Consider the following 27,271-nt stretch of genomic DNA (forward strand, 5'->3'; position numbering starts at 1 on the left):
CCAATCACATGCAGTGATGCATATTTTTGGGTGGGGAACACTGGGGACACCCACACATGCATCACTGTTGGTGAAGACAAAAAGACAGGTGTCACTACTGCAGGTGTGTGGGGAGTGTTTCCCTTATTTCCTCGCATAAACCTGGATGCTGAATTGCATGTGTCCAGTGCATTTTCATAACAATAATGCATGTTGCAGCAGCCTCCAAGATGCATTATCAGTTGAAAAAGATATAGTCTCATGCTGAATATCCCCAACTATATTCAATTAACATTACACCCAACTACTATACTAAAGAGGCAAAAAACATGTCAAACATTGATAACATTTTATTTATTGTAAGAAATTAGGCATAAGTCAAAAATAACATGTCAAGCAAGAAAACGGTTATAAAAGAGCTTGGCATAGGCAACATATTTCTTGCCAGCATTCGACCTATGGAGAGAAAAAAATATATATATTAAACAGTGTAGTATACTTTATAAGATGCATTTACAGCTGGACTGTTCTATATGACATCTCAGTATCATTACTAGTCTCTCAATTTCTGCTGCCGAGGCACATGGTGGCACAGAATGCTGGTGAGGGGCTGGGCATGATGCTGGCAGCCTGGTGCTGCCTCTGAGGGGCTGGGCATGATGCTGGCAGCCTGGTGCTGCCTCTGAGGGGCTGGGCATGATGCTGGCAGCCTGGTGCTGCCTCTGAGGGGCTGGGCATGATGCTGGCAGCCTGGTGCTGCCTCTGAGGGGCTGGGCATGATGCTGGCAGCCTGGGGCTGCCTCTGAGGGGCTGGGCATGATGCTGGCAGCCTGGGGCTGCCTCTGAGGGGCTGGGCATGATGCTGGCAGCCTGGGGCTGCCTCTGAGGGGCTGGGCATGATGCTGGCAGCCTGAGGCTGGCTATGAGGGGCTGGCAGACTGGTGCTGCCTCTGAGGGGCTGGGCATGATGCTGGCAGCCTGGTGCTGCCTCTGAGGGGCTGGGCATGATGCTGGCAGCCTGGTGCTGCCTCTGAGGGGCTGGGCATGATGCTGGCAGCCTGGTGCTGCCTCTGAGGGGCTGGGCATGATGCTGGCAGCCTGGTGCTGCCTCTGAGGGGCTGGGCATGATGCTGGCAGCCTGGTGCTGCCTCTGAGGGGCTGGGCATGATGCTGGCAGCCTGGTGCTGCCTCTGAGGGGCTGGGCATGATGCTGGCAGCCTGGTGCTGCCTCTGAGGGGCTGGGCATGATGCAGGCAGCCTGGTGCTGCCTCTGAGGGGCTGGGCATGATGCAGGCAGCCTGGTGCTGCCTCTGAGGGGCTGGGCATGATGCTGGCAGCCTGGTGCTGCCTCTGAGGGGCTGGGCATGATGCTGGCAGCCTGGTGCTGCCTCTGAGGGGCTGGGCATGATGCTGGCAGCCTGGTGCTGCCTCTGAGGGGCTGGGCATGATGCTGGCAGCCTGGTGCTGCCTCTGAGGGGCTGGCCATGATGCTGGCAGCCTGGTGCTGCCTCTGAGGGGCTGGCCATGATGCTGGCAGCCTGGTGCTGCCTCTGAGGGGCTGGGCATGATGCTGGCAGCCTGGTGCTGCCTCTGAGGGGCTGGCCATGATGCTGGCAGCCTGGTGCTGCCTCTGAGGGGCTGGGCATGATGCTGGCAGCCTGGTGCTGCCTCTGAGGGGCTGGGCATGATGCTGGCAGCCTGGTGCTGCCTCTGAGGGGCTGGGCATGATGCTGGCAGCCTGGTGCTGCCTCTGAGGGGCTGGGCATGATGCTGGCAGCCTGGTGCTGCCTCTGAGGGGCTGGGCATGATGCTGGCAGCCTGGTGCTGCCTCTGAGGGGCTGGGCATGATGCTGGCAGCCTGGTGCTGCCTCTGAGGGGCTGGGCATGATGCTGGCAGCCTGGTGCTGCCTCTGAGGGGCTGGGCATGATGCTGGCAGCCTGGTGCTGCCTCTGAGGGACTGGGCATGATGCTGGCAGCCTGGTGCTGCCTCTGAGGGGCTGGGCATGATGCTGGCAGCCTGGTGCTGCCTCTGAGGGGCTGGGCATGATGCTGACAGCATGAGGCTGCCTCTGAGGGGCTGGGCATGATGCTGGCAGCATGAGGCTGCCTCTGAGGGTCTGGGCATGATGCTGGCAGCATGAGGCTGCCTCTGAGGGGCTGGGCATGATGCTGGCAGCATGAGGCTGCCTCTGAGGGGCTGGGCATGATGCTGGCAAAAAGAGGCTGCCTCTGAGGGGCTGGGCATGATGCTGGCAGCATGAGGCTGCCTCTGAGGGGCTGGGCATGATGCTGGCAGCCTGAGGCTGCCTCTGAGGGGCTGGGCATGATGCTGGCAGCCTGAGGCTGGCTCTGAGGGGCTGGCAGCCTGGTGCTGCCTCTGAGGGGCTGGGCATGATGCTGGCAGCCTGGTGCTGCCTCTGAGGGGCTGGGCATGATGCTGGCAGCCTGGTGCTGCCTCTGAGGGGCTGGGCATGATGCTGGCAGCCTGGTGCTGCCTCTGAGGGGCTGGGCATGATGCTGGCAGCCTGGTGCTGCCTCTGAGGGGCTGGGCATGATGCTGGCAGCCTGGTGCTGCCTCTGAGGGGCTGGGCATGATGCTGGCAGCCTGGTGCTGCCTCTGAGGGGCTGGGCATGATGCTGGCAGCCTGGTGTTGCCTCTGAGGGGCTGGGCATGATGCTGGCAGCCTGAGGCTGCCTCTGAGGGGCTGGGCATGATGCTGGCAGCATGAGGCTGCCTCTGAGGGGCTGGGCATGATGCTGGCAGCATGAGGCTGCCTCTGAGGGGCTGGGCATGATGCTGGCAGCATGAGGCTGCCTCTGAGGGGCTGGGCATGATGCTGGCAGCATGAGGCTGCCTCTGAGGGGCTGGGCGGCATGATGCTGGCAGCATGAGGCTGCCTCTGAGGGGCTGGGCGGCATGATGCTGGCAGCATGAGGCTGCCTCTGAGGGGCTGGGCATGATGCTGGCAGCATGAGGCTGGCTCTGAGGGGCTGGCAGCCTGGTGCTGCCTCTGAGGGGCTGGGCATGATGCTGGCAGCCTGGTGCTGCCTCTGAGGGGCTGGGCATGATGCTGGCAGCCTGGTGCTGCCTCTGAGGGGCTGGGCATGATGCTGGCAGCCTGGTGCTGCCTCTGAGGGGCTGGGCATGATGCTGGCAGCCTGGTGCTGCCTCTGAGGGGCTGGGCATGATGCTGGCAGCCTGGTGCTGCCTCTGAGGGGCTGGGCATGATGCTGGCAGCCTGGTGCTGCCTCTGAGGGGCTGGGCATGATGCTGGCAGCCTGGTGCTGCCTCTGAGGGGCTGGGCATGATGCTGGCAGCCTGGTGCTGCCTCTGAGGGGCTGGGCATGATGCTGGCAGCCTGGTGCTGCCTCTGAGGGGCTGGGCATGATGCTGGCAGCCTGGTGCTGCCTCTGAGGGGCTGGGCATGATGCTGGCAGCCTGGTGCTGCCTCTGAGGGGCTGGGCATGATGCTGGCAGCCTGGTGCTGCCTCTGAGGGGCTGGGCATGATGCTGGCAGCCTGGTGCTGCCTCTGAGGGGCTGGGCATGATGCTGGCAGCCTGGTGCTGCCTCTGAGGGGCTGGGCATGATGCTGGCAGCCTGGTGCTGCCTCTGAGGGGCTGGGCATGATGCTGGCAGCCTGGTGCTGCCTCTGAGGGGCTGGGCATGATGCTGGCAGCCTGGTGCTGCCTCTGAGGGGCTGGGCATGATGCTGGCAGCCTGGTGCTGCCTCTGAGGGGCTGGGCATGATGCTGGCAGCCTGGTGCTGCCTCTGAGGGGCTGGGCATGATGCTGGCAGCCTGGTGCTGCCTCTGAGGGGCTGGGCATGATGCTGGCAGCCTGGTGCTGCCTCTGAGGGGCTGGGCATGATGCTGGCAGCCTGGTGCTGCCTCTGAGGGGCTGGGCATGATGCTGGCAGCCTGGTGCTGCCTCTGAGGGGCTGGGCATGATGCTGGCAGCCTGAGGCTGCCTCTGAGGGGCTGGGCATGATGCTGGCAGCATGAGGCTGCCTCTGAGGGGCTGGGCATGATGCTGGCAGCATGAGGCTGCCTCTGAGGGGCTGGGCATGATGCTGGCAGCATGAGGCTGCCTCTGAGGGGCTGGGCATGATGCTGGCAGCATGAGGCTGCCTCTGAGGGGCTGGGCATGATGCTGGCAGCATGAGGCTGCCTCTGAGGGGCTGGGCATGATGCTGGCAGCATGAGGCTGCCTCTGAGGGGCTGGGCATGATGCTGGCAGCCTGGTGCTGCCTCTGAGGGGCTGGGCATGATGCTGGCAGCCTGGTGCTGCCTCTGAGGGGCTGGGCATGATGCTGGCAGCCTGGTGCTGCCTCTGAGGGGCTGGGCATGATGCTGGCAGCCTGGTGCTGCCTCTGAGGGGCTGGGCATGATGCTGGCAGCCTGGTGCTGCCTCTGAGGGGCTGGGCATGATGCTGGCAGCCTGGTGCTGCCTCTGAGGGGCTGGGCATGATGCTGGCAGCCTGGTGCTGCCTCTGAGGGGCTGGGCATGATGCTGGCAGCCTGGTGCTGCCTCTGAGGGGCTGGGCATGATGCTGGCAGCCTGGTGCTGCCTCTGAGGGGCTGGGCATGATGCTGGCAGCCTGGTGCTGCCTCTGAGGGGCTGGGCATGATGCTGGCAGCCTGGTGCTGCCTCTGAGGGGCTGGGCATGATGCTGGCAGCCTGGTGCTGCCTCTGAGGGGCTGGGCATGATGCTGGCAGCCTGGTGCTGCCTCTGAGGGGCTGGGCATGATGCTGGCAGCCTGGTGCTGCCTCTGAGGGGCTGGGCATGATGCTGGCAGCCTGGTGCTGCCTCTGAGGGGCTGGGCATGATGCTGGCAGCCTGGTGCTGCCTCTGAGGGGCTGGGCATGATGCTGGCAGCATGAGGCTGCCTCTGAGGGGCTGGGCATGATGCTGGCAGCATGAGGCTGCCTCTGAGGGGCTGGGCATGATGCTGGCAGCATGAGGCTGCCTCTGAGGGGCTGGGCATGATGCTGGCAGCATGAGGCTGCCTCTGAGGGGCTGGGCATGATGCTGGCAGCATGAGGCTGCCTCTGAGGGGCTGGGCATGATGCTGGCAGCCTGGTGCTGCCTCTGAGGGGCTGGGCATGATGCTGGCAGCATGAGGCTGCCTCTGAGGGGCTGGGCATGATGCTGGCAGCATGAGGCTGCCTCTGAGGGGCTGGGCATGATGCTGGCAGCATGAGGCTGCCTCTGAGGGGCTGGGCATGATGCTGGCAGCATGAGGCTGCCTCTGAGGGGCTGGGCATGATGCTGGCAGCATGAGGCTGCCTCTGAGGGGCTGGGCATGATGCTGGCAGCATGAGGCTGCCTCTGAGGGGCTGGGCATGATGCTGGCAGCATGAGGCTGCCTCTGAGGGGCTGGGCATGATGCTGGCAGCATGAGGCTGGCTCTGAGGGGCTGGCAGCCTGGTGCTGCCTCTGAGGGGCTGGGCATGATGCTGGCAGCCTGGTGCTGCCTCTGAGGGGCTGGGCATGATGCTGGCAGCCTGGTGCTGCCTCTGAGGGGCTGGGCATGATGCTGGCAGCCTGGTGCTGCCTCTGAGGGGCTGGGCATGATGCTGGCAGCATGAGGCTGGCTCTGAGGGGCTGGCAGCCTGGTGCTGCCTCTGAGGGGCTGGGCATGATGCTGGCAGCCTGGTGCTGCCTCTGAGGGGCTGGGCATGATGCTGGCAGCCTGGTGCTGCCTCTGAGGGGCTGGGCATGATGCTGGCAGCCTGGTGCTGCCTCTGAGGGGCTGGGCATGATGCTGGCAGCCTGGTGCTGCCTCTGAGGGGCTGGGCATGATGCTGGCAGCCTGGTGCTGCCTCTGAGGGGCTGGGCATGATGCTGGCAGCATGAGGCTGCCTCTGAGGGGCTGGGCATGATGCTGGCAGCATGAGGCTGCCTCTGAGGGGCTGGGCATGATGCTGGCAGCATGAGGCTGCCTCTGAGGGGCTGGGCATGATGCTGGCAGCATGAGGCTGCCTCTGAGGGGCTGGGCATGATGCTGGCAGCATGAGGCTGCCTCTGAGGGGCTGGGCATGATGCTGGCAGCATGAGGCTGCCTCTGAGGGGCTGGGCATGATGCTGTCAGCATGAGGCTGCCTCTGAGGGGCTGGGCATGATGCTGGCAGCATGAGGCTGCCTCTGAGGGGCTGGGCATGATGCTGGCAGCATGAGGCTGCCTCTGAGGGGCTGGGCATGATGCTGGCAGCCTGAGGCTGCCTCTGAGGGGCTGGGCATGATGCTGGCAGCCTGAGGCTGCCTCTGAGGGGCTGGGCATGATGCTGGCAGCATGAGGGTGGCTCTGAGGGGCTGACAGCCTGGTGCTGCCTCTGAGGGGCTGGGCATGATGCTGGCAGCCTGGTGCTGCCTCTGAGGGGCTGGGCATGATGCTGGCAGCCTGGTGCTGCCTCTGAGGGGCTGGGCATGATGCTGGCAGCCTGGTGCTGCCTCTGAGGGGCTGGGCATGATGCTGGCAGCATGAGGCTGCCTCTGAGGGGCTGGGCATGATGCTGGCAGCCTGAGGCTGCCTCTGAGGGGCTGGGCATGATGCTGGCAGCATGAGGCTGCCTCTGAGGGGCTGGGCATGATGCTGGCAGCCTGAGGCTGCCTCTGAGGGGCTGGGCATGATGCTGGCAGCCTGAGGCTGCCTCTGAGGGGCTGGGCATGATGCTGGCAGCCTGGTGCTGCCTCTGAGGGGCTGGGCATGATGCTGGCAGCCTGGTGCTGCCTCTGAGGGGCTGGGCATGATGCTGGCAGCCTGGTGCTGCCTCTGAGGGGCTGGGCATGATGCTGGCAGCCTTGTGCTGCCTCTGAGGGGCTGGGCATGATGCTGGCAGCCTGGTGCTGCCTCTGAGGGGCTGGGCATGATGCTGGCAGCCTGGTGCTGCCTCTGAGGGGCTGGGCATGATGCTGGCAGCATGAGGCTGCCTCTGAGGGGCTGGGCATGATGCTGGCAGCATGAGGCTGCCTCTGAGGGGCTGTGCATGATGCTGGCAGCCTGGTGCTGCCTCTGAGGGGCTGGGCATGATGCTGGCAGCCTGGTGCTGCCTCTGAGGGGCTGGGCATGATGCTGGCAGCCTTGTGCTGCCTCTGAGGGGCTGGGCATGATGCTGGCAGCCTGGTGCTGCCTCTGAGGGGCTGGGCATGATGCTGGCAGCCTGGTGCTGCCTCTGAGGGGCTGGGCATGATGCTGGCAGCATGAGGCTGCCTCTGAGGGGCTGGGCATGATGCTGGCAGCATGAGGCTGCCTCTGAGGGGCTGGGCATGATGCTGGCAGCATGAGGCTGCCTCTGAGGGGCTGGGCATGATGATGGCAGCATGAGGCTGCCTCTGAGGGGCTGGGCATGATGCTGGCAGCATGAGGCTGCCTCTGAGGGGCTGGGCATGATGCTGGCAGCATGAGGCTGCCTCTGAGGGGCTGGGCATGATGCTGGCAGCATGAGGCTGCCTCTGAGGGGCTGGGCATGATGCTGGCAGCATGAGGCTGCCTCTGAGGGGCTGGGCATGATGCTGGCAGCCTGGTGCTGCCTCTGAGGGGCTGGGCATGATGCTGGCAGCCTGGTGCTGCCTCTGAGGGGCTGGGCATGATGCTGGCAGCCTGGTGCTGCCTCTGAGGGGCTGGGCATGATGCTGGCAGCCTGGTGCTGCCTCTGAGGGGCTGGGCATGATGCTGGCAGCCTGGTGCTGCCTCTGAGGGGCTGGGCATGATGCTGGCAGCCTGGTGCTGCCTCTGAGGGGCTGGGCATGATGCTGGCAGCCTGGTGCTGCCTCTGAGGGGCTGGTCATGATGCTGGCAGCCTGGTGCTGCCTCTGAGGGGCTGGCCATGATGCTGGCAGCCTGGTGCTGCCTCTGAGGGGCTGGGCATGATGCTGGCAGCCTGGTGCTGCCTCTGAGGGGCTGAGCATGATGCTGGCAGCCTGGTGCTGCCTCTGAGGGGCTGGGCATGATGCTGGCAGCCTGGTGCTGCCTCTGAGGGGCTGGGCATGATGCTGGCAGCCTGGTGCTGCCTCTGAGGGGCTGGGCATGATGCTGGCAGCCTGGTGCTGCCTCTGAGGGGCTGGGCATGATGCTGGCAGCCTGGTGCTGCCTCTGAGGGGCTGGGCATGATGCTGGCAGCCTGGTGCTGCCTCTGAGGGGCTGGGCATGATGCTGGCAGCATGAGGCTGCCTCTGAGGGGCTGGGCATGATGCTGGCAGCATGAGGCTGCCTCTGAGGGGCTGGGCATGATGCTGGCAGCATGAGGCTGCCTCTGAGGGGCTGGGCATGATGCTGGCAGCATGAGGCTGCCTCTGAGGGGCTGGGCATGATGCTGGCAGCATGAGGCTGCCTCTGAGGGGCTGGGCATGATGCTGGCAGCATGAGGCTGCCTCTGAGGGGCTGGGCATGATGCTGGCAGCATGAGGCTGCCTCTGAGGGGCTGGGCATGATGCTGGCAGCATGAGGCTGCCTCTGAGGGGCTGGGCATGATGCTGGCAGCCTGAGGCTGCCTCTGAGGGGCTGGGCATGATGCTGGCAGCCTGAGGCTGCCTCTGAGGGGCTGGGCATGATGCTGGCAGCATGAGGGTGGCTCTGAGGGGCTGACAGCCTGGTGCTGCCTCTGAGGGGCTGGGCATGATGCTGGCAGCCTGGTGCTGCCTCTGAGGGGCTGGGCATGATGCTGGCAGCCTGGTGCTGCATCTGAGGGGCTGGGCATGATGCTGGCAGCCTGGTGCTGCCTCTGAGGGGCTGGGCATGATGCTGGCAGCATGAGGCTGCCTCTGAGGGGCTGGGCATGATGCTGGCAGCCTGAGGCTGCCTCTGAGGGGCTGGGCATGATGCTGGCAGCATGAGGCTGCCTCTGAGGGGCTGGGCATGATGCTGGCAGCCTGAGGCTGCCTCTGAGGGGCTGGGCATGATGCTGGCAGCCTGAGGCTGCCTCTGAGGGGCTGGGCATGATGCTGGCAGCCTGGTGCTGCCTCTGAGGGGCTGGGCATGATGCTGGCAGCCTGGTGCTGCCTCTGAGGGGCTGGGCATGATGCTGGCAGCCTGGTGCTGCCTCTGAGGGGCTGGGCATGATGCTGGCAGCCTTGTGCTGCCTCTGAGGGGCTGGGCATGATGCTGGCAGCCTGGTGCTGCCTCTGAGGGGCTGGGCATGATGCTGGCAGCCTGGTGCTGCCTCTGAGGGGCTGGGCATGATGCTGGCAGCATGAGGCTGCCTCTGAGGGGCTGGGCATGATGCTGGCAGCATGAGGCTGCCTCTGAGGGGCTGGGCATGATGCTGGCAGCCTGGTGCTGCCTCTGAGGGGCTGGGCATGGTGCTGGCAGCCTGGTGCTGCCTCTGAGGGGCTGGGCATGATGCTGGCAGCCTTGTGCTGCCTCTGAGGGGCTGGGCATGATGCTGGCAGCCTGGTGCTGCCTCTGAGGGGCTGGGCATGATGCTGGCAGCCTGGTGCTGCCTCTGAGGGGCTGGCCATGATGCTGGCAGCCTGGTGCTGCCTCTGAGGGGCTGGGCATGATGCTGGCAGCATGAGGCTGCCTCTGAGGGGCTGGGCATGATGCTGGCAGCATGAGGCTGCCTCTGAGGGGCTGGCCATGATGCTGGCAGCCTGGTGCTGCCTCTGAGGGGCTGGGCATGATGCTGGCAGCCTGGTGCTGCCTCTGAGGGGCTGGGCATGATGCTGGCAGCCTGGTGCTGCCTCTGAGGGGCTGGGCATGATGCTGGCAGCATGAGGCTGCCTCTGAGGGGCTGGGCATGATGCTGGCAGCATGAGGCTGCCTCTGAGGGGCTGGGCATGATGCTGGCAGCCTGGTGCTGCCTCTGAGGGGCTGGGCATGATGCTGGCAGCCTGGTGCTGCCTCTGAGGGGCTGGGCATGATGCTGGCAGCCTGGTGCTGCCTCTGAGGGGCTGGGCATGATGCTGGCAGCCTGGTGCTGCCTCTGAGGGACTGGGCATGATGCTGGCAGCCTGGTGCTGCCTCTGAGGGGCTGGGCATGATGCTGGCAGCCTGGTGCTGCCTCTGAGGGGCTGGGCATGATGCTGACAGCATGAGGCTGCCTCTGAGGGGCTGGGCATGATGCTGGCAGCATGAGGCTGCCTCTGAGGGTCTGGGCATGATGCTGGCAGCATGAGGCTGCCTCTGAGGGGCTGGGCATGATGCTGGCAGCATGAGGCTGCCTCTGAGGGGCTGGGCATGATGCTGGCAAAAAGAGGCTGCCTCTGAGGGGCTGGGCATGATGCTGGCAGCATGAGGCTGCCTCTGAGGGGCTGGGCATGATGCTGGCAGCCTGAGGCTGCCTCTGAGGGGCTGGGCATGATGCTGGCAGCCTGAGGCTGGCTCTGAGGGGCTGGCAGCCTGGTGCTGCCTCTGAGGGGCTGGGCATGATGCTGGCAGCCTGGTGCTGCCTCTGAGGGGCTGGGCATGATGCTGGCAGCCTGGTGCTGCCTCTGAGGGGCTGGGCATGATGCTGGCAGCCTGGTGCTGCCTCTGAGGGGCTGGGCATGATGCTGGCAGCCTGGTGCTGCCTCTGAGGGGCTGGGCATGATGCTGGCAGCCTGGTGCTGCCTCTGAGGGGCTGGGCATGATGCTGGCAGCCTGGTGCTGCCTCTGAGGGGCTGGGCATGATGCTGGCAGCCTGGTGTTGCCTCTGAGGGGCTGGGCATGATGCTGGCAGCCTGAGGCTGCCTCTGAGGGGCTGGGCATGATGCTGGCAGCATGAGGCTGCCTCTGAGGGGCTGGGCATGATGCTGGCAGCATGAGGCTGCCTCTGAGGGGCTGGGCATGATGCTGGCAGCATGAGGCTGCCTCTGAGGGGCTGGGCATGATGCTGGCAGCATGAGGCTGCCTCTGAGGGGCTGGGCGGCATGATGCTGGCAGCATGAGGCTGCCTCTGAGGGGCTGGGCGGCATGATGCTGGCAGCATGAGGCTGCCTCTGAGGGGCTGGGCATGATGCTGGCAGCATGAGGCTGGCTCTGAGGGGCTGGCAGCCTGGTGCTGCCTCTGAGGGGCTGGGCATGATGCTGGCAGCCTGGTGCTGCCTCTGAGGGGCTGGGCATGATGCTGGCAGCCTGGTGCTGCCTCTGAGGGGCTGGGCATGATGCTGGCAGCCTGGTGCTGCCTCTGAGGGGCTGGGCATGATGCTGGCAGCCTGGTGCTGCCTCTGAGGGGCTGGGCATGATGCTGGCAGCCTGGTGCTGCCTCTGAGGGGCTGGGCATGATGCTGGCAGCCTGGTGCTGCCTCTGAGGGGCTGGGCATGATGCTGGCAGCCTGGTGCTGCCTCTGAGGGGCTGGGCATGATGCTGGCAGCCTGGTGCTGCCTCTGAGGGGCTGGGCATGATGCTGGCAGCCTGGTGCTGCCTCTGAGGGGCTGGGCATGATGCTGGCAGCCTGGTGCTGCCTCTGAGGGGCTGGGCATGATGCTGGCAGCCTGGTGCTGCCTCTGAGGGGCTGGGCATGATGCTGGCAGCCTGGTGCTGCCTCTGAGGGGCTGGGCATGATGCTGGCAGCCTGGTGCTGCCTCTGAGGGGCTGGGCATGATGCTGGCAGCCTGGTGCTGCCTCTGAGGGGCTGGGCATGATGCTGGCAGCCTGGTGCTGCCTCTGAGGGGCTGGGCATGATGCTGGCAGCCTGGTGCTGCCTCTGAGGGGCTGGGCATGATGCTGGCAGCCTGGTGCTGCCTCTGAGGGGCTGGGCATGATGCTGGCAGCCTGGTGCTGCCTCTGAGGGGCTGGGCATGATGCTGGCAGCCTGGTGCTGCCTCTGAGGGGCTGGGCATGATGCTGGCAGCCTGGTGCTGCCTCTGAGGGGCTGGGCATGATGCTGGCAGCCTGGTGCTGCCTCTGAGGGGCTGGGCATGATGCTGGCAGCCTGGTGCTGCCTCTGAGGGGCTGGGCATGATGCTGGCAGCCTGGTGCTGCCTCTGAGGGGCTGGGCATGATGCTGGCAGCCTGAGGCTGCCTCTGAGGGGCTGGGCATGATGCTGGCAGCATGAGGCTGCCTCTGAGGGGCTGGGCATGATGCTGGCAGCATGAGGCTGCCTCTGAGGGGCTGGGCATGATGCTGGCAGCATGAGGCTGCCTCTGAGGGGCTGGGCATGATGCTGGCAGCATGAGGCTGCCTCTGAGGGGCTGGGCATGATGCTGGCAGCATGAGGCTGCCTCTGAGGGGCTGGGCATGATGCTGGCAGCATGAGGCTGCCTCTGAGGGGCTGGGCATGATGCTGGCAGCCTGGTGCTGCCTCTGAGGGGCTGGGCATGATGCTGGCAGCCTGGTGCTGCCTCTGAGGGGCTGGGCATGATGCTGGCAGCCTGGTGCTGCCTCTGAGGGGCTGGGCATGATGCTAGCAGCCTGGTGCTGCCTCTGAGGGGCTGGGCATGATGCTGGCAGCCTGGTGCTGCCTCTGAGGGGCTGGGCATGATGCTGGCAGCCTGGTGCTGCCTCTGAGGGGCTGGGCATGATGCTGGCAGCCTGGTGCTGCCTCTGAGGGGCTGGGCATGATGCTGGCAGCCTGGTGCTGCCTCTGAGGGGCTGGGCATGATGCTGGCAGCCTGGTGCTGCCTCTGAGGGGCTGGGCATGATGCTGGCAGCCTGGTGCTGCCTCTGAGGGGCTGGGCATGATGCTGGCAGCCTGGTGCTGCCTCTGAGGGGCTGGGCATGATGCTGGCAGCCTGGTGCTGCCTCTGAGGGGCTGGGCATGATGCTGGCAGCCTGGTGCTGCCTCTGAGGGGCTGGGCATGATGCTGGCAGCCTGGTGCTGCCTCTGAGGGGCTGGGCATGATGCTGGCAGCCTGGTGCTGCCTCTGAGGGGCTGGGCATGATGCTGGCAGCCTGGTGCTGCCTCTGAGGGGCTGGGCATGATGCTGGCAGCATGAGGCTGCCTCTGAGGGGCTGGGCATGATGCTGGCAGCATGAGGCTGCCTCTGAGGGGCTGGGCATGATGCTGGCAGCATGAGGCTGCCTCTGAGGGGCTGGGCATGATGCTGGCAGCATGAGGCTGCCTCTGAGGGGCTGGGCATGATGCTGGCAGCATGAGGCTGCCTCTGAGGGGCTGGGCATGATGCTGGCAGCCTGGTGCTGCCTCTGAGGGGCTGGGCATGATGCTGGCAGCATGAGGCTGCCTCTGAGGGGCTGGGCATGATGCTGGCAGCATGAGGCTGCCTCTGAGGGGCTGGGCATGATGCTGGCAGCATGAGGCTGCCTCTGAGGGGCTGGGCATGATGCTGGCAGCATGAGGCTGCCTCTGAGGGGCTGGGCATGATGCTGGCAGCATGAGGCTGCCTCTGAGGGGCTGGGCATGATGCTGGCAGCATGAGGCTGCCTCTGAGGGGCTGGGCATGATGCTGGCAGCATGAGGCTGCCTCTGAGGGGCTGGGCATGATGCTGGCAGCATGAGGCTGGCTCTGAGGGGCTGGCAGCCTGGTGCTGCCTCTGAGGGGCTGGGCATGATGCTGGCAGCCTGGTGCTGCCTCTGAGGGGCTGGGCATGATGCTGGCAGCCTGGTGCTGCCTCTGAGGGGCTGGGCATGATGCTGGCAGCCTGGTGCTGCCTCTGAGGGGCTGGGCATGATGCTGGCAGCATGAGGCTGGCTCTGAGGGGCTGGCAGCCTGGTGCTGCCTCTGAGGGGCTGGGCATGATGCTGGCAGCCTGGTGCTGCCTCTGAGGGGCTGGGCATGATGCTGGCAGCCTGGTGCTGCCTCTGAGGGGCTGGGCATGATGCTGGCAGCCTGGTGCTGCCTCTGAGGGGCTGGGCATGATGCTGGCAGCCTGGTGCTGCCTCTGAGGGGCTGGGCATGATGCTGGCAGCCTGGTGCTGCCTCTGAGGGGCTGGGCATGATGCTGGCAGCATGAGGCTGCCTCTGAGGGGCTGGGCATGATGCTGGCAGCATGAGGCTGCCTCTGAGGGGCTGGGCATGATGCTGGCAGCATGAGGCTGCCTCTGAGGGGCTGGGCATGATGCTGGCAGCATGAGGCTGCCTCTGAGGGGCTGGGCATGATGCTGGCAGCATGAGGCTGCCTCTGAGGGGCTGGGCATGATGCTGTCAGCATGAGGCTGCCTCTGAGGGGCTGGGCATGATGCTGGCAGCATGAGGCTGCCTCTGAGGGGCTGGGCATGATGCTGGCAGCATGAGGCTGCCTCTGAGGGGCTGGGCATGATGCTGGCAGCCTGAGGCTGCCTCTGAGGGGCTGGGCATGATGCTGGCAGCCTGAGGCTGCCTCTGAGGGGCTGGGCATGATGCTGGCAGCATGAGGGTGGCTCTGAGGGGCTGACAGCCTGGTGCTGCCTCTGAGGGGCTGGGCATGATGCTGGCAGCCTGGTGCTGCCTCTGAGGGGCTGGGCATGATGCTGGCAGCCTGGTGCTGCCTCTGAGGGGCTGGGCATGATGCTGGCAGCCTGGTGCTGCCTCTGAGGGGCTGGGCATGATGCTGGCAGCATGAGGCTGCCTCTGAGGGGCTGGGCATGATGCTGGCAGCCTGAGGCTGCCTCTGAGGGGCTGGGCATGATGCTGGCAGCATGAGGCTGCCTCTGAGGGGCTGGGCATGATGCTGGCAGCCTGAGGCTGCCTCTGAGGGGCTGGGCATGATGCTGGCAGCCTGAGGCTGCCTCTGAGGGGCTGGGCATGATGCTGGCAGCCTGGTGCTGCCTCTGAGGGGCTGGGCATGATGCTGGCAGCCTGGTGCTGCCTCTGAGGGGCTGGGCATGATGCTGGCAGCCTGGTGCTGCCTCTGAGGGGCTGGGCATGATGCTGGCAGCCTTGTGCTGCCTCTGAGGGGCTGGGCATGATGCTGGCAGCCTGGTGCTGCCTCTGAGGGGCTGGGCATGATGCTGGCAGCCTGGTGCTGCCTCTGAGGGGCTGGGCATGATGCTGGCAGCATGAGGCTGCCTCTGAGGGGCTGGGCATGATGCTGGCAGCATGAGGCTGCCTCTGAGGGGCTGTGCATGATGCTGGCAGCCTGGTGCTGCCTCTGAGGGGCTGGGCATGATGCTGGCAGCCTGGTGCTGCCTCTGAGGGGCTGGGCATGATGCTGGCAGCCTTGTGCTGCCTCTGAGGGGCTGGGCATGATGCTGGCAGCCTGGTGCTGCCTCTGAGGGGCTGGGCATGATGCTGGCAGCCTGGTGCTGCCTCTGAGGGGCTGGGCATGATGCTGGCAGCCTGGTGCTGCCTCTGAGGGGCTGGGCATGATGCTGGCAGCCTGGTGCTGCCTCTGAGGGGCTGGGCATGATGCTGGCAGCCTGGTGCTGCCTCTGAGGGGCTGGGCATGATGCTGGCAGCCTGGTGCTGCCTCTGAGGGGCTGGGCATGATGCTGGCAGCCTGGTGCTGCCTCTGAGGGGCTGGGCATGATGCTGGCAGCCTGGTGCTGCCTCTGAGGGGCTGGGCATGATGCTGGCAGCCTGGTGCTGCCTCTGAGGGGCTGGGCATGATGCTGGCAGCCTGGTGCTGCCTCTGAGGGGCTGGGCATGATGCTGGCAGCCTGGTGCTGCCTCTGAGGGGCTGGGCATGATGCTGGCAGCCTGGTGCTGCCTCTGAGGGGCTGGGCATGATGCTGGCAGCATGAGGCTGCCTCTGAGGGGCTGGGCATGATGCTGGCAGCATGAGGCTGCCTCTGAGGGGCTGGGCATGATGCTGGCAGCATGAGGCTGCCTCTGAGGGGCTGGGCATGATGCTGGCAGCATGAGGCTGCCTCTGAGGGGCTGGGCATGATGCTGGCAGCATGAGGCTGCCTCTGAGGGGCTGGGCATGATGCTGGCAGCCTGGTGCTGCCTCTGAGGGGCTGGGCATGATGCTGGCAGCATGAGGCTGCCTCTGAGGGGCTGGGCATGATGCTGGCAGCATGAGGCTGCCTCTGAGGGGCTGGGCATGATGCTGGCAGCATGAGGCTGCCTCTGAGGGGCTGGGCATGATGCTGGCAGCATGAGGCTGCCTCTGAGGGGCTGGGCATGATGCTGGCAGCATGAGGCTGCCTCTGAGGGGCTGGGCATGATGCTGGCAGCATGAGGCTGCCTCTGAGGGGCTGGGCATGATGCTGGCAGCATGAGGCTGCCTCTGAGGGGCTGGGCATGATGCTGGCAGCATGAGGCTGGCTCTGAGGGGCTGGCAGCCTGGTGCTGCCTCTGAGGGGCTGGGCATGATGCTGGCAGCCTGGTGCTGCCTCTGAGGGGCTGGGCATGATGCTGGCAGCCTGGTGCTGCCTCTGAGGGGCTGGGCATGATGCTGGCAGCCTGGTGCTGCCTCTGAGGGGCTGGGCATGATGCTGGCAGCATGAGGCTGGCTCTGAGGGGCTGGCAGCCTGGTGCTGCCTCTGAGGGGCTGGGCATGATGCTGGCAGCCTGGTGCTGCCTCTGAGGGGCTGGGCATGATGCTGGCAGCCTGGTGCTGCCTCTGAGGGGCTGGGCATGATGCTGGCAGCCTGGTGCTGCCTCTGAGGGGCTGGGCATGATGCTGGCAGCCTGGTGCTGCCTCTGAGGGGCTGGGCATGATGCTGGCAGCCTGGTGCTGCCTCTGAGGGGCTGGGCATGATGCTGGCAGCATGAGGCTGCCTCTGAGGGGCTGGGCATGATGCTGGCAGCATGAGGCTGCCTCTGAGGGGCTGGGCATGATGCTGGCAGCATGAGGCTGCCTCTGAGGGGCTGGGCATGATGCTGGCAGCATGAGGCTGCCTCTGAGGGGCTGGGCATGATGCTGGCAGCATGAGGCTGCCTCTGAGGGGCTGGGCATGATGCTGGCAGCATGAGGCTGCCTCTGAGGGGCTGGGCATGATGCTGTCAGCATGAGGCTGCCTCTGAGGGGCTGGGCATGATGCTGGCAGCATGAGGCTGCCTCTGAGGGGCTGGGCATGATGCTGGCAGCCTGAGGCTGCCTCTGAGGGGCTGGGCATGATGCTGGCAGCCTGAGGCTGCCTCTGAGGGGCTGGGCATGATGCTGGCAGCATGAGGGTGGCTCTGAGGGGCTGACAGCCTGGTGCTGCCTCTGAGGGGCTGGGCATGATGCTGGCAGCCTGGTGCTGCCTCTGAGGGGCTGGGCATGATGCTGGCAGCCTGGTGCTGCCTCTGAGGGGCTGGGCATGATGCTGGCAGCCTGGTGCTGCCTCTGAGGGGCTGGGCATGATGCTGGCAGCATGAGGCTGCCTCTGAGGGGCTGGGCATGATGCTGGCAGCCTGAGGCTGCCTCTGAGGGGCTGGGCATGATGCTGGCAGCATGAGGCTGCCTCTGAGGGGCTGGGCATGATGCTGGCAGCCTGAGGCTGCCTCTGAGGGGCTGGGCATGATGCTGGCAGCCTGAGGCTGCCTCTGAGGGGCTGGGCATGATGCTGGCAGCCTGGTGCTGCCTCTGAGGGGCTGGGCATGATGCTGGCAGCCTGGTGCTGCCTCTGAGGGGCTGGGCATGATGCTGGCAGCCTGGTGCTGCCTCTGAGGGGCTGGGCATGATGCTGGCAGCCTTGTGCTGCCTCTGAGGGGCTGGGCATGATGCTGGCAGCCTGGTGCTGCCTCTGAGGGGCTGGGCATGATGCTGGCAGCCTGGTGCTGCCTCTGAGGGGCTGGGCATGATGCTGGCAGCATGAGGCTGCCTCTGAGGGGCTGGGCATGATGCTGGCAGCATGAGGCTGCCTCTGAGGGGCTGTGCATGATGCTGGCAGCCTGGTGCTGCCTCTGAGGGGCTGGGCATGATGCTGGCAGCCTGGTGCTGCCTCTGAGGGGCTGGGCATGATGCTGGCAGCCTTGTGCTGCCTCTGAGGGGCTGGGCATGATGCTGGCAGCCTGGTGCTGCCTCTGAGGGGCTGGGCATGATGCTGGCAGCCTGGTGCTGCCTCTGAGGGGCTGGGCATGATGCTGGCAGCATGAGGCTGCCTCTGAGGGGCTGGGCATGATGCTGGCAGCATGAGGCTGCCTCTGAGGGGCTGGGCATGATGCTGGCAGCATGAGGCTGCCTCTGAGGGGCTGGGCATGATGATGGCAGCATGAGGCTGCCTCTGAGGGGCTGGGCATGATGCTGGCAGCATGAGGCTGCCTCTGAGGGGCTGGGCATGATGCTGGCAGCATGAGGCTGCCTCTGAGGGGCTGGGCATGATGCTGGCAGCATGAGGCTGCCTCTGAGGGGCTGGGCATGATGCTGGCAGCATGAGGCTGCCTCTGAGGGGCTGGGCATGATGCTGGCAGCCTGGTGCTGCCTCTGAGGGGCTGGGCATGATGCTGGCAGCCTGGTGCTGCCTCTGAGGGGCTGGGCATGATGCTGGCAGCCTGGTGCTGCCTCTGAGGGGCTGGGCATGATGCTGGCAGCCTGGTGCTGCCTCTGAGGGGCTGGGCATGATGCTGGCAGCCTGGTGCTGCCTCTGAGGGGCTGGGCATGATGCTGGCAGCCTGGTGCTGCCTCTGAGGGGCTGGGCATGATGCTGGCAGCCTGGTGCTGCCTCTGAGGGGCTGGGCATGATGCTGGCAGCCTGGTGCTGCCTCTGAGGGGCTGGGCATGATGCTGGCAGCCTGGTGCTGCCTCTGAGGGGCTGGGCATGATGCTGGCAGCATGAGGCTGCCTCTGAGGGGCTGGGCATGATGCTGGCAGCATGAGGCTGCCTCTGAGGGGCTGGGCATGATGCTGGCAGCATGAGGCTGCCTCTGAGGGGCTGGGCATGATGCTGGCAGCATGAGGCTGCCTCTGAGGGGCTGGGCATGATGCTGGCAGCATGAGGCTGCCTCTGAGGGGCTGGGCATGATGCTGGCAGCATGAGGCTGCCTCTGAGGGGCTGGGCATGATGCTGGCAGCATGAGGCTGCCTCTGAGGGGCTGGGCATGATGCTGGCAGCATGAGGCTGCCTCTGAGGGGCTGGGCATGATGCTGGCAGCCTGAGGCTGCCTCTGAGGGGCTGGGCATGATGCTGGCAGCCTGAGGCTGCCTCTGAGGGGCTGGGCATGATGCTGGCAGCATGAGGGTGGCTCTGAGGGGCTGACAGCCTGGTGCTGCCTCTGAGGGGCTGGGCATGATGCTGGCAGCCTGGTGCTGCCTCTGAGGGGCTGGGCATGATGCTGGCAGCCTGGTGCTGCCTCTGAGGGGCTGGGCATGATGCTGGCAGCCTGGTGCTGCCTCTGAGGGGCTGGGCATGATGCTGGCAGCATGAGGCTGCCTCTGAGGGGCTGGGCATGATGCTGGCAGCCTGAGGCTGCCTCTGAGGGGCTGGGCATGATGCTGGCAGCCTGAGGCTGCCTCTGAGGGGCTGGGCATGATGCTGGCAGCCTGAGGCTGCCTCTGAGGGGCTGGGCATGATGCTGGCAGCCTGAGGCTGCCTCTGAGGGGCTGGGCATGATGCTGGCAGCCTGGTGCTGCCTCTGAGGGGCTGGGCATGATGCTGGCAGCCTGGTGCTGCCTCTGAGGGGCTGGGCATGATGCTGGCAGCCTGGTGCTGCCTCTGAGGGGCTGGGCATGATGCTGGCAGCCTTGTGCTGCCTCTGAGGGGCTGGGCATGATGCTGGCAGCCTGGTGCTGCCTCTGAGGGGCTGGGCATGATGCTGGCAGCCTGGTGCTGCCTCTGAGGGGCTGGGCATGATGCTGGCAGCATGAGGCTGCCTCTGAGGGGCTGGGCATGATGCTGGCAGCATGAGGCTGCCTCTGAGGGGCTGGGCATGATGCTGGCAGCCTGGTGCTGCCTCTGAGGGGCTGGGCATGGTGCTGGCAGCCTGGTGCTGCCTCTGAGGGGCTGGGCATGATGCTGGCAGCCTTGTGCTGCCTCTGAGGGGCTGGGCATGATGCTGGCAGCCTGGTGCTGCCTCTGAGGGGCTGGGCATGATGCTGGCAGCCTGGTGCTGCCTCTGAGGGGCTGGCCATGATGCTGGCAGCCTGGTGCTGCCTCTGAGGGGCTGGGCATGATGCTGGCAGCATGAGGCTGCCTCTGAGGGGCTGGGCATGATGCTGGCAGCATGAGGCTGCCTCTGAGGGGCTGGCCATGATGCTGGCAGCCTGGTGCTGCCTCTGAGGGGCTGGGCATGATGCTGGCAGCCTGGTGCTGCCTCTGAGGGGCTGGGCATGATGCTGGCAGCCTGGTGCTGCCTCTGAGGGGCTGGGCATGATGCTGGCAGCATGAGGCTGCCTCTGAGGGGCTGGGCATGATGCTGGCAGCATGAGGCTGCCTCTGAGGGGCTGGGCATGATGCTGGCAGCCTGGTGCTGCCTCTGAGGGGCTGGGCATGATGCTGGCAGCCTGGTGCTGCCTCTGAGGGGCTGGGCATGATGCTGGCAGCCTGGTGCTGCCTCTGAGGGGCTGGGCATGATGCTGGCAGCCTGGTGCTGCCTCTGAGGGACTGGGCATGATGCTGGCAGCCTGGTGCTGCCTCTGAGGGGCTGGGCATGATGCTGGCAGCCTGGTGCTGCCTCTGAGGGGCTGGGCATGATGCTGACAGCATGAGGCTGCCTCTGAGGGGCTGGGCATGATGCTGGCAGCATGAGGCTGCCTCTGAGGGTCTGGGCATGATGCTGGCAGCATGAGGCTGCCTCTGAGGGGCTGGGCATGATGCTGGCAGCATGAGGCTGCCTCTGAGGGGCTGGGCATGATGCTGGCAAAAAGAGGCTGCCTCTGAGGGGCTGGGCATGATGCTGGCAGCATGAGGCTGCCTCTGAGGGGCTGGGCATGATGCTGGCAGCCTGAGGCTGCCTCTGAGGGGCTGGGCATGATGCTGGCAGCCTGAGGCTGGCTCTGAGGGGCTGGCAGCCTGGTGCTGCCTCTGAGGGGCTGGGCATGATGCTGGCAGCCTGGTGCTGCCTCTGAGGGGCTGGGCATGATGCTGGCAGCCTGGTGCTGCCTCTGAGGGGCTGGGCATGATGCTGGCAGCCTGGTGCTGCCTCTGAGGGGCTGGGCATGATGCTGGCAGCCTGGTGCTGCCTCTGAGGGGCTGGGCATGATGCTGGCAGCCTGGTGCTGCCTCTGAGGGGCTGGGCATGATGCTGGCAGCCTGGTGCTGCCTCTGAGGGGCTGGGCATGATGCTGGCAGCCTGGTGTTGCCTCTGAGGGGCTGGGCATGATGCTGGCAGCCTGAGGCTGCCTCTGAGGGGCTGGGCATGATGCTGGCAGCATGAGGCTGCCTCTGAGGGGCTGGGCATGATGCTGGCAGCATGAGGCTGCCTCTGAGGGGCTGGGCATGATGCTGGCAGCATGAGGCTGCCTCTGAGGGGCTGGGCATGATGCTGGCAGCATGAGGCTGCCTCTGAGGGGCTGGGCATGATGCTGGCAGCATGAGGCTGCCTCTGAGGGGCTGGGCGGCATGATGCTGGCAGCATGAGGCTGCCTCTGAGGGGCTGGGCGGCATGATGCTGGCAGCATGAGGCTGCCTCTGAGGGGCTGGGCATGATGCTGGCAGCATGAGGCTGGCTCTGAGGGGCTGGCAGCCTGGTGCTGCCTCTGAGGGGCTGGGCATGATGCTGGCAGCCTGGTGCTGCCTCTGAGGGGCTGGGCATGATGCTGGCAGCCTGGTGCTGCCTCTGAGGGGCTGGGCATGATGCTGGCAGCCTGGTGCTGCCTCTGAGGGGCTGGGCATGATGCTGGCAGCCTGGTGCTGCCTCTGAGGGGCTGGGCATGATGCTGGCAGCCTGGTGCTGCCTCTGAGGGGCTGGGCATGATGCTGGCAGCCTGGTGCTGCCTCTGAGGGGCTGGGCATGATGCTGGCAGCCTGGTGCTGCCTCTGAGGGGCTGGGCATGATGCTGGCAGCCTGGTGCTGCCTCTGAGGGGCTGGGCATGATGCTGGCAGCCTGGTGCTGCCTCTGAGGGGCTGGGCATGATGCTGGCAGCCTGGTGCTGCCTCTGAGGGGCTGGGCATGATGCTGGCAGCCTGGTGCTGCCTCTGAGGGGCTGGGCATGATGCTGGCAGCCTGGTGCTGCCTCTGAGGGGCTGGGCATGATGCTGGCAGCCTGGTGCTGCCTCTGAGGGGCTGGGCATGATGCTGGCAGCCTGGTGCTGCCTCTGAGGGGCTGGGCATGATGCTGGCAGCCTGGTGCTGCCTCTGAGGGGCTGGGCATGATGCTGGCAGCCTGGTGCTGCCTCTGAGGGGCTGGGCATGATGCTGGCAGCCTGGTGCTGCCTCTGAGGGGCTGGGCATGATGCTGGCAGCCTGGTGCTGCCTCTGAGGGGCTGGGCATGATGCTGGCAGCCTGGTGCTGCCTCTGAGGGGCTGGGCATGATGCTGGCAGCCTGGTGCTGCCTCTGAGGGGCTGGGCATGATGCTGGCAGCCTGGTGCTGCCTCTGAGGGGCTGGGCATGATGCTGGCAGCCTGGTGCTGCCTCTGAGGGGCTGGGCATGATGCTGGCAGCCTGGTGCTGCCTCTGAGGGGCTGGGCATGATGCTGGCAGCCTGAGGCTGCCTCTGAGGGGCTGGGCATGATGCTGGCAGCATGAGGCTGCCTCTGAGGGGCTGGGCATGATGCTGGCAGCATGAGGCTGCCTCTGAGGGGCTGGGCATGATGCTGGCAGCATGAGGCTGCCTCTGAGGGGCTGGGCATGATGCTGGCAGCATGAGGCTGCCTCTGAGGGGCTGGGCATGATGCTGGCAGCATGAGGCTGCCTCTGAGGGGCTGGGCATGATGCTGGCAGCATGAGGCTGCCTCTGAGGGGCTGGGCATGATGCTGGCAGCCTGGTGCTGCCTCTGAGGGGCTGGGCATGATGCTGGCAGCCTGGTGCTGCCTCTGAGGGGCTGGGCATGATGCTGGCAGCCTGGTGCTGCCTCTGAGGGGCTGGGCATGATGCTAGCAGCCTGGTGCTGCCTCTGAGGGGCTGGGCATGATGCTGGCAGCCTGGTGCTGCCTCTGAGGGGCTGGGCATGATGCTGGCAGCCTGGTGCTGCCTCTGAGGGGCTGGGCATGATGCTGGCAGCCTGGTGCTGCCTCTGAGGGGCTGGGCATGATGCTGGCAGCCTGGTGCTGCCTCTGAGGGGCTGGGCATGATGCTGGCAGCCTGGTGCTGCCTCTGAGGGGCTGGGCATGATGCTGGCAGCCTGGTGCTGCCTCTGAGGGGCTGGGCATGATGCTGGCAGCCTGGTGCTGCCTCTGAGGGGCTGGGCATGATGCTGGCAGCCTGGTGCTGCCTCTGAGGGGCTGGGCATGATGCTGGCAGCCTGGTGCTGCCTCTGAGGGGCTGGGCATGATGCTGGCAGCCTGGTGCTGCCTCTGAGGGGCTGGGCATGATGCTGGCAGCCTGGTGCTGCCTCTGAGGGGCTGGGCATGATGCTGGCAGCCTGGTGCTGCCTCTGAGGGGCTGGGCATGATGCTGGCAGCATGAGGCTGCCTCTGAGGGGCTGGGCATGATGCTGGCAGCATGAGGCTGCCTCTGAGGGGCTGGGCATGATGCTGGCAGCATGAGGCTGCCTCTGAGGGGCTGGGCATGATGCTGGCAGCATGAGGCTGCCTCTGAGGGGCTGGGCATGATGCTGGCAGCATGAGGCTGCCTCTGAGGGGCTGGGCATGATGCTGGCAGCCTGGTGCTGCCTCTGAGGGGCTGGGCATGATGCTGGCAGCATGAGGCTGCCTCTGAGGGGCTGGGCATGATGCTGGCAGCATGAGGCTGCCTCTGAGGGGCTGGGCATGATGCTGGCAGCATGAGGCTGCCTCTGAGGGGCTGGGCATGATGCTGGCAGCATGAGGCTGCCTCTGAGGGGCTGGGCATGATGCTGGCAGCATGAGGCTGCCTCTGAGGGGCTGGGCATGATGCTGGCAGCATGAGGCTGCCTCTGAGGGGCTGGGCATGATGCTGGCAGCATGAGGCTGCCTCTGAGGGGCTGGGCATGATGCTGGCAGCATGAGGCTGGCTCTGAGGGGCTGGCAGCCTGGTGCTGCCTCTGAGGGGCTGGGCATGATGCTGGCAGCCTGGTGCTGCCTCTGAGGGGCTGGGCATGATGCTGGCAGCCTGGTGCTGCCTCTGAGGGGCTGGGCATGATGCTGGCAGCCTGGTGCTGCCTCTGAGGGGCTGGGCATGATGCTGGCAGCATGAGGCTGGCTCTGAGGGGCTGGCAGCCTGGTGCTGCCTCTGAGGGGCTGGGCATGATGCTGGCAGCCTGGTGCTGCCTCTGAGGGGCTGGGCATGATGCTGGCAGCCTGGTGCTGCCTCTGAGGGGCTGGGCATGATGCTGGCAGCCTGGTGCTGCCTCTGAGGGGCTGGGCATGATGCTGGCAGCCTGGTGCTGCCTCTGAGGGGCTGGGCATGATGCTGGCAGCCTGGTGCTGCCTCTGAGGGGCTGGGCATGATGCTGGCAGCATGAGGCTGCCTCTGAGGGGCTGGGCATGATGCTGGCAGCATGAGGCTGCCTCTGAGGGGCTGGGCATGATGCTGGCAGCATGAGGCTGCCTCTGAGGGGCTGGGCATGATGCTGGCAGCATGAGGCTGCCTCTGAGGGGCTGGGCATGATGCTGGCAGCATGAGGCTGCCTCTGAGGGGCTGGGCATGATGCTGGCAGCATGAGGCTGCCTCTGAGGGGCTGGGCATGATGCTGTCAGCATGAGGCTGCCTCTGAGGGGCTGGGCATGATGCTGGCAGCATGAGGCTGCCTCTGAGGGGCTGGGCATGATGCTGGCAGCATGAGGCTGCCTCTGAGGGGCTGGGCATGATGCTGGCAGCCTGAGGCTGCCTCTGAGGGGCTGGGCATGATGCTGGCAGCCTGAGGCTGCCTCTGAGGGGCTGGGCATGATGCTGGCAGCATGAGGGTGGCTCTGAGGGGCTGACAGCCTGGTGCTGCCTCTGAGGGGCTGGGCATGATGCTGGCAGCCTGGTGCTGCCTCTGAGGGGCTGGGCATGATGCTGGCAGCCTGGTGCTGCCTCTGAGGGGCTGGGCATGATGCTGGCAGCCTGGTGCTGCCTCTGAGGGGCTGGGCATGATGCTGGCAGCATGAGGCTGCCTCTGAGGGGCTGGGCATGATGCTGGCAGCCTGAGGCTGCCTCTGAGGGGCTGGGCATGATGCTGGCAGCATGAGGCTGCCTCTGAGGGGCTGGGCATGATGCTGGCAGCCTGAGGCTGCCTCTGAGGGGCTGGGCATGATGCTGGCAGCCTGAGGCTGCCTCTGAGGGGCTGGGCATGATGCTGGCAGCCTGGTGCTGCCTCTGAGGGGCTGGGCATGATGCTGGCAGCCTGGTGCTGCCTCTGAGGGGCTGGGCATGATGCTGGCAGCCTGGTGCTGCCTCTGAGGGGCTGGGCATGATGCTGGCAGCCTTGTGCTGCCTCTGAGGGGCTGGGCATGATGCTGGCAGCCTGGTGCTGCCTCTGAGGGGCTGGGCATGATGCTGGCAGCCTGGTGCTGCCTCTGAGGGGCTGGGCATGATGCTGGCAGCATGAGGCTGCCTCTGAGGGGCTGGGCATGATGCTGGCAGCATGAGGCTGCCTCTGAGGGGCTGTGCATGATGCTGGCAGCCTGGTGCTGCCTCTGAGGGGCTGGGCATGATGCTGGCAGCCTGGTGCTGCCTCTGAGGGGCTGGGCATGATGCTGGCAGCCTTGTGCTGCCTCTGAGGGGCTGGGCATGATGCTGGCAGCCTGGTGCTGCCTCTGAGGGGCTGGGCATGATGCTGGCAGCCTGGTGCTGCCTCTGAGGGGCTGGGCATGATGCTGGCAGCATGAGGCTGCCTCTGAGGGGCTGGGCATGATGCTGGCAGCATGAGGCTGCCTCTGAGGGGCTGGGCATGATGCTGGCAGCATGAGGCTGCCTCTGAGGGGCTGGGCATGATGATGGCAGCATGAGGCTGCCTCTGAGGGGCTGGGCATGATGCTGGCAGCATGAGGCTGCCTCTGAGGGGCTGGGCATGATGCTGGCAGCATGAGGCTGCCTCTGAGGGGCTGGGCATGATGCTGGCAGCATGAGGCTGCCTCTGAGGGGCTGGGCATGATGCTGGCAGCATGAGGCTGCCTCTGAGGGGCTGGGCATGATGCTGGCAGCCTGGTGCTGCCTCTGAGGGGCTGGGCATGATGCTGGCAGCCTGGTGCTGCCTCTGAGGGGCTGGGCATGATGCTGGCAGCCTGGTGCTGCCTCTGAGGGGCTGGGCATGATGCTGGCAGCCTGGTGCTGCCTCTGAGGGGCTGGGCATGATGCTGGCAGCCTGGTGCTGCCTCTGAGGGGCTGGGCATGATGCTGGCAGCCTGGTGCTGCCTCTGAGGGGCTGGGCATGATGCTGGCAGCCTGGTGCTGCCTCTGAGGGGCTGGTCATGATGCTGGCAGCCTGGTGCTGCCTCTGAGGGGCTGGCCATGATGCTGGCAGCCTGGTGCTGCCTCTGAGGGGCTGGGCATGATGCTGGCAGCCTGGTGCTGCCTCTGAGGGGCTGAGCATGATGCTGGCAGCCTGGTGCTGCCTCTGAGGGGCTGGGCATGATGCTGGCAGCCTGGTGCTGCCTCTGAGGGGCTGGGCATGATGCTGGCAGCCTGGTGCTGCCTCTGAGGGGCTGGGCATGATGCTGGCAGCCTGGTGCTGCCTCTGAGGGGCTGGGCATGATGCTGGCAGCCTGGTGCTGCCTCTGAGGGGCTGGGCATGATGCTGGCAGCCTGGTGCTGCCTCTGAGGGGCTGGGCATGATGCTGGCAGCATGAGGCTGCCTCTGAGGGGCTGGGCATGATGCTGGCAGCATGAGGCTGCCTCTGAGGGGCTGGGCATGATGCTGGCAGCATGAGGCTGCCTCTGAGGGGCTGGGCATGATGCTGGCAGCATGAGGCTGCCTCTGAGGGGCTGGGCATGATGCTGGCAGCATGAGGCTGCCTCTGAGGGGCTGGGCATGATGCTGGCAGCATGAGGCTGCCTCTGAGGGGCTGGGCATGATGCTGGCAGCATGAGGCTGCCTCTGAGGGGCTGGGCATGATGCTGGCAGCATGAGGCTGCCTCTGAGGGGCTGGGCATGATGCTGGCAGCCTGAGGCTGCCTCTGAGGGGCTGGGCATGATGCTGGCAGCCTGAGGCTGCCTCTGAGGGGCTGGGCATGATGCTGGCAGCATGAGGGTGGCTCTGAGGGGCTGACAGCCTGGTGCTGCCTCTGAGGGGCTGGGCATGATGCTGGCAGCCTGGTGCTGCCTCTGAGGGGCTGGGCATGATGCTGGCAGCCTGGTGCTGCCTCTGAGGGGCTGGGCATGATGCTGGCAGCCTGGTGCTGCCTCTGAGGGGCTGGGCATGATGCTGGCAGCATGAGGCTGCCTCTGAGGGGCTGGGCATGATGCTGGCAGCCTGAGGCTGCCTCTGAGGGGCTGGGCATGATGCTGGCAGCATGAGGCTGCCTCTGAGGGGCTGGGCATGATGCTGGCAGCCTGAGGCTGCCTCTGAGGGGCTGGGCATGATGCTGGCAGCCTGAGGCTGCCTCTGAGGGGCTGGGCAT

At 65.9% G+C, this 27,271-nt stretch overlaps 1 long non-coding RNA gene across 1 annotated transcript in view; it reads right to left on the reverse strand.

The window, feature by feature from the left end:
* Positions 1-314: 314 nt before the first annotated feature.
* Positions 315-27,271, reverse strand: part of LOC143789121 (uncharacterized) — a 61,590-nt gene continuing 34,633 nt past the window's right edge. Inside the window, exon 4 of the long non-coding RNA XR_013218919.1 lies at positions 315-435. This is a non-coding gene — a long non-coding RNA (uncharacterized LOC143789121). The remainder of the gene's footprint in view (positions 436-27,271) is intronic.

The sequence above is a fragment of the Ranitomeya variabilis genome, unplaced genomic scaffold, assembly GCF_051348905.1.
Source record: "Ranitomeya variabilis isolate aRanVar5 unplaced genomic scaffold, aRanVar5.hap1 Scaffold_103, whole genome shotgun sequence".
NCBI lineage: Eukaryota > Metazoa > Chordata > Amphibia > Anura > Dendrobatidae > Ranitomeya > Ranitomeya variabilis.